At 37.8% G+C, this 6,458-nt stretch overlaps 1 long non-coding RNA gene across 2 annotated transcripts; it reads right to left on the bottom strand.

Annotated features, from left to right (window-relative positions):
- Positions 1-539: 539 nt before the first annotated feature.
- LOC143741494 (uncharacterized) lies at positions 540-1,869 on the bottom strand. 2 transcript variants are annotated; one of them, XR_013205084.1, is made up of 5 exons: positions 1,835-1,869; positions 1,616-1,739; positions 1,393-1,448; positions 1,054-1,118; positions 540-644 (listed from the first exon to the last, which is right to left on the bottom strand). It is a non-coding gene; the product is annotated as an uncharacterized LOC143741494 (long non-coding RNA). The 2 variants fall into 2 exon arrangements; XR_013205085.1 differs by lacking the exon at positions 540-644 and adding an exon at positions 653-694.
- Between the last annotated feature and the right edge of the window lie 4,589 nt (positions 1,870-6,458).

The raw sequence follows: 6,458 nt of genomic DNA, 5'->3' as shown, positions 1-6,458 counted from the left end.
TCATTGTTTTCACTAATCTCATGGTAACGGTCATATTTATGACTTTTCAGATAGTACAGAGACAGGCTGGTGACAGGTGATTTCCAGCTCCCACCACACAAAGGGTCAATGAACTATTAGCAGCAGTTACGTAAATGTAAAATTTAGTGAAATGAAGCTTATTGTTTACAATTCTATATATATATATATAATAATATAATTATTTATGTATTATAAATATTATATATCTAATGTATAATTCTTACAATACTTATTCATATACACAATATATTCAGCTTTAAAACAACTTTAAAACAACTTAAGCATACTCGTATATAAACTGCCGTTCAAAAGTAATGAGGCTGAAAATTCAGCTTGGCATCACAGGAGTAAATTACATTTTAAAATACATTAAAATAGAAAACAGTTATTTTAAATTGTAATAATATATTACGATATTACTTTTTTTGTATTTTTATTCAAATAAATGCAATAACTATTTCCAGCAATTCATGAATACATTTCTAATAAATTAAATAGCATGCCAAGCATTTTGTATGTGTCCTTTCTTTCATGTTGTCGCATAGTCTTCACCATGGTTTGCTGTGCTGCATGGGGATGCTCCAATCGCTCAGAGAAAGGTGTGCGAATGTATGGCTTCCCCACTGACATGGAGAGGAGAAAAAAATGGTTGGCTCAAGTCAGCAGGAGCAATCTAAATATAAATAAAAATTACAACAACAAAAAAATGTGTGAGGTAATTATACATTTATTTGCACTTTTTCATATGGAAATACCCCAATGGGATTTTTTTTTTACTAGAAATAAGCACTAAGCAAAGCCTTGCAAAACCCAGGGAGCTAAATCTCGTTGTAAGGGTGCAGTCACATTGCAGGGAGTCATCAGTGTTACCTATAACTGGGCCTAACCATCATGCGATATGTACAGTATGTGGGTAGACAAAGTTGTGTGTGGAAACTAAACTCAAATCACTCTGCAGGCACATTTTGAGGCAAACCAATTTGTCATTACAAAAAAATTCAAGAGTAGGCTGAGACCAGATGCTATTCCCACCATCTTTGAGCATCGTCCTGTGGTCAAAAAGAGGAGGGCCCCTGCACCACGATGCACCCCTAGACCTGTAAACATACAGCACATCGCTGCTGATCACAGCTATAGTATTACAGGTGACACATATATAATAAGTACAAACTCATACTAGTTGAAGTAATATTTCTAATTTTGAAGTTATGTGATATTTTCAATACTAAAAATGAGCAATACCATGTATTCTGCCTCTATCAGTTTCAAAGGTTGAGGACAAAAAGGATGAGGACACTCAGAGAAGGGAAAGTGACAGTGAAGAAATAGAGGACATGGCTAGAGAGGAGAGACAGGGACAGGTGACACTACCCAGTCAGCCAGCAGCCAGTCAGCATACCAGTGAGCCATCAGCCAGTTACCTGGGTCTATTAAAAAAATTAAAGAGACAAGAAAGAATATCAAAAAATGCAAAGGCAGCACTAAGAAAAATAAAGAAGGAAAATGCAGCTCTCAAGAAAACAATTAAAATTAGGGACAAAAATTTAAAACAAATTTTATCAAAAGACCAAATTATGGCATTAGGAAGACGAACCACAAAAGGGATGAAATGGAGCAATGACACAATTAAGAAGGCATTAAAAATTCGCTTTGCAGCCAGTCCAACTGGTTACAAGACCCTACAGGAATTGCAGATTCCCTTGCCAGCAATCAGAACCCTGCAAAGAAGGATGGAATGTGTCAAATTTGAGCCTGGTGTGTTGACAGAGGTATTTGATATTTTTTTAAACTGAAGGTAGATGGATTGGCAGACCTTGAAAGGGAGTGTGTGCTGTCCTTGGATGAAATGCCAATCACTCCAAGTGTGGAGCTGCACATGCTCACATGCAAACTCTATGGTGATGTCACTTTGCCAGGTCACACAGGAGTAGCAACACATGCTTGTGTGTTTATGTTGGCTGGAAACACCACTCGGTGGAAACAAGTAGTGGCATATCATTACAGTGGTAATTCTACCAATGGAGCAGAGTACAAGCCAATAATTATCGAAATAATAGAGATGGCAGCATCCATAGGGCTACATGTGCTTGCTGTCACCACCGATATGGGTAGCCCTAACCAGGCCATGTGGAAATCCTTTGGGGTCGACCACACCAAAACATCTGTGCCACATCCAACAACACCAGATAGGAATCTCTATTTCATGCCTGATGTCCCACATCTGGTAAAAAATCTAAAAAGTGCCCTTGTCCGTGGACAGGTGTTAACAATTCCAGAGAATGTGGTTAACAAAGAGAACCTACCTTCCAACGAGGTTTCAGTGGTCCCTATTAAGGACTTATTGTCCTTTCAAGAAGGAATGGCATTAAAAGTGGCTCCCCATCTATCAGCTGCAGCCATAGAGCCAAGCCACTTTGAAAAAATGAAAGTTGGTCCTGCTCTTAATGTTTTTAGTAAGGCAACAAGTGCTGGGCTGAAGTATATGGTGCAGCAAGAAAACCGCCCTCTCTCCTACCTGACTACAGCGTGGTTCCTGGAGCAAGTGGATCACTGGTTTGATCTAATGTCATCTCGCCATCCAATTACAGCACTGAGCAGGGTCAAGATAGAGGAGTATGAAAAGGCCATCATCTTCCTACAGGATATCATCCATCTGTTCCATGGGATGAAGATTGGTCATAAGGGAGTATGGAAGCCTGTTCAAAAAGGGGTGATAATGGCAACAAAATCAGTTTTGGGCATACAGGAAGAGATGCTGACACGAGGACACAGGTTTGTGTTAACTTCAAGGTTCACACAAGACTGCCTTGAAAATACATTCAGCTGTGTGAGGTCTAAAAATCCCATACCAACTCCAGTGGAATTCCATCATGCACTGAGAATTATATCAGTAGGGCAGTTCCTCACCACCATCAGGTCTGGGAGCTACCAGGAAGATGACAGTAGCTTTTTGGCAGACTTCCTGGACACAGTGAAACAAAATGTCACTCCATCAGTCAGAGTGGAACAGCTAATCGTGGAGAACAGAACAGCACCCGACCTCACCAAAACTGAGAAATGTATTCTCTTCCATCTTGCAGGCTACATTGTCCACAAATTAATCAGATTTGCCAGCATCTGTGGAAAAAGCAAAACTGCAATACGGCAAACTGATGACAATCCTGCTAGAGATAACAGCATCTTAGTAAACTTAAAAGAGTTCAAGGCAGGTGCTCTTTGTCGTCCCTCCCAAGAAGCCTATGACTTCACCCAACAAATTGAGAAACTATTTAGGACCAAGACTAGTTCCTACCTCATGGAGCTCCCCAATGCAGTGGATGTCTTGGAGAAAGAAGCTCAGTCACTCTCCAGCAGGCTTCCATCATGCTGTGGAGTAGAAGAAAAAATCTCCAAAAGATTTATACGGCTGAGGTTGAGGATTGAGGCTAAAAAAATACGAAATGACAGAAAAAAACAACACTTAAACGATGGACATCTTGGAAGCAAGAGCCAATCTAAAAAGATGAAAAGGACCAACAGTAGCCAAGCTTCAACATCTAACAACCAGCAAACAGCTCCTACACCTACCAGCACTCAGCCAACATTAATCATCCACCTACCAGTCCAGCACCCAGACAACATCACTGCTCCTCCACCTACCAGCACTCAGCCAACACTAATCCTTCACCTACCAGCACTCAGCCAACACTAATCCTCCACTTACCAGCACTCAGCCAACACTAATCCTCCACTTACCAGAACCCAGCAAACATGACTGCTCCTCCACCAGCATCCAGCCAACATCACTGACCCACAGCCTCTCATCATTGGTCCTCAGTGCAGTATGATTCCCTAAATTATTATTTATAATATACATTTCATATTTAGTTTAGTATGATTCCTTATATGAAGCAGCAGTACAATACACATTTAGCACAATACTTTACTGCTGGCTTATTTGAAACATACCTTTTGTTTTCATTCTCACCATGGTTCCTGCAGCACTCCTGACCTGCATCATCACTGATGCTTCATCACAGAACAGTCCTGTGGCATCACTAATCCTCCATTTACCAGTGCATATATTTAAAATACATGTTAAGTATGATTACTTCTATAATAAAGTAGTATTATATAATACAGTTCTGGCATTTAGTATGATTCCCCATTAAGCCTAGTATGCTTCCTTTTTCAAAACTGCGCCCCTATTTTAAGAGTTTTTTGTTGTTGTCCAAAATTCAGCTGAGCTGAAATATAGACAGGTAACTGTTAATAGTCAATTGAATCACAATGCCTAAAAACACTCAACTCATGTTTTGCAAACTCAATTCACACTAAATCTATATCAATAGGGTGCAATTTATTATTAAGGAATTTTATTATTTAATACGTGTAATAGGGAACAAACTTGATATCCTCATTTTTACCACTTCTACCCACCGCTGTCACACGTGGTCAAACGCTATATTTAAATAATATAACTTACCTCACCCTGCAAAACATATAGGGGCGGTTTCCCGGACAGGGTTTAAATTAAGCCTGGAGTAGGCCTTAATCTAGAATAGTTAACCGTGTCTTAACAAATGGCTTTCTGTAACACAGATTAAGTACAGATTAGTTACACCAGGACTATGGAGTCCTGAACTAAAATAAACCAGATTAATTTAAAACCAACTGTACTAATCTGAATTAGCATGACAGGTTGCCTATAAAACATGGAATGAACCATGAACCAGGTTTTAATTTTTTATCTGTTGGTATTTGCTAGAATCAATAATACCATATATCTGAACAAGATGTTCAGGACCTCCAGCAAAAAAATAAATAGGCCCACAACATATCCAGCAGTATATTTAACCGTAGGCATAGGGTACTTTTTATCCCTGTATATCCCTTGGAGAGTCTTTGGCCTCAAACATTCCTCCTCGCCGTGCATTAAGAAAATATAGACACACGTCCTCTTCCTGGCAGATTCGTAACATCTTTAGTTGATTGGAACTTCTTAATTATTGCCCTGATGGTCAAAATGGGGATTTTCAATTCTTTAGCTATTTTCTTACAGCAACTTTCTATTTTGTGATGCTCAAAAATCTTTTAATGCACAGAACTATATTCTTTGGTTTTACTCATTGTGATGGATGATTAAGGGAATTTAGCCTTTGTGTTTCCTCATATTTAAACTCTTGTGAAACAAGAAGTCATTCTTGCAAAGTCAAGAAGACAATTTCATGTTCCTAGTCACCCTGGTGTGCTAAAAAAAGTAAATATTAATGGAAATATACTTCAGAAATATTTCACTCGTAAAAAAAATCTAGGGGTGCCAATAATTGTGGTCAAAGTGTTTTGGAGAAAAACATTTATTTCATAATGTGATTTCCCCCCCACTTTCAATTATTTTACTTCAATGAAAGGTTAGATTTTAGATTTTTTTGTTATATATATATATATATATATATATATATATATATATACTAGTAATAATACATGTGTCTTCTTTGAAACACAATGTTAATCTGAAGTTAAACTTGCCTCCTGGTAGGTTTAATTTAAGCCTCAATTTAGTCCTGGGGTAACTCTAATCTTCCTCCAGGAAATCAGTTTATTAAACTCTGGACTAAACTAAATCTAGGACTATTTAAAGCCATGACAGAGAAAGCAGATTTCTGTTAATCTGGTTTAAAGGGCCATTTTAGTCTAGGACTAGGCTTAATCTCTGTCCGGGAAACCGCCCCATAATGTTTAGACTCCGTTTCTCTAATTCCAAAAACGATGGATGAAACTGAATCAAGAGAACAGATTTTAAAATGAATAGGGTGTTCGTTACTAACTTTATCCAGCTCCAATCCTTGCCTAATCTGTTAGTTATCCGATAACATCCCTTTTCTCCTAATTTAATAAGTAATACTCAACTATAAGGTTTTAATTTACAAGTTATTTTTATTTAGATGTACTGATAATATACAGAATAAGATAATATTATTCTTTAAACGTCTCACCTTTTAAAAGTGCGTCGCAAACGGTTTGTCCTGCTGCATTTCTACGGCGCGGCATGTGTTAGCTGCTACTTCCGGGAACTATTGAGAAGCTCCATGAGCTCCATGAGCCGCCATTGCTGTAAAAAAAAGCGTTCCATTGGAGTCAATGGAGTTGTCACAACTCTCACTCTATATGGCTCTGCGTACACCTAAAGAGAGAGAGACGCGTCTTGTAAAGATAAGATCAGATTTATAATAAAATCGGCCATCCATCAGTCATTTTATTAATGTTATTAATACCACTACATTTATTTAAATATGTAATAATATTAATATCGTTTCATTTATAATAATAATAATACAAATCAGTAGTAGTAGGTAGTATTTTCAAGAATGAAAATGTATTTTACTGACTTAACATGGTTTCTTTGTTAGTGGGTTGTAAAGTCGCATCAGATAGCCTATATTAATATATCAATAAAT

Source organism: Siphateles boraxobius, unplaced genomic scaffold (assembly GCF_051911475.1).
Source record: "Siphateles boraxobius isolate OS27281-9 unplaced genomic scaffold, OSU_SipBor_1 19, whole genome shotgun sequence".
NCBI classification, from domain to species: Eukaryota; Metazoa; Chordata; class Actinopteri; order Cypriniformes; family Leuciscidae; genus Siphateles; species Siphateles boraxobius.
Note: the sequence above shows the minus strand (reverse complement) of the source record. Positions and strands in the feature narration are given on the sequence as shown.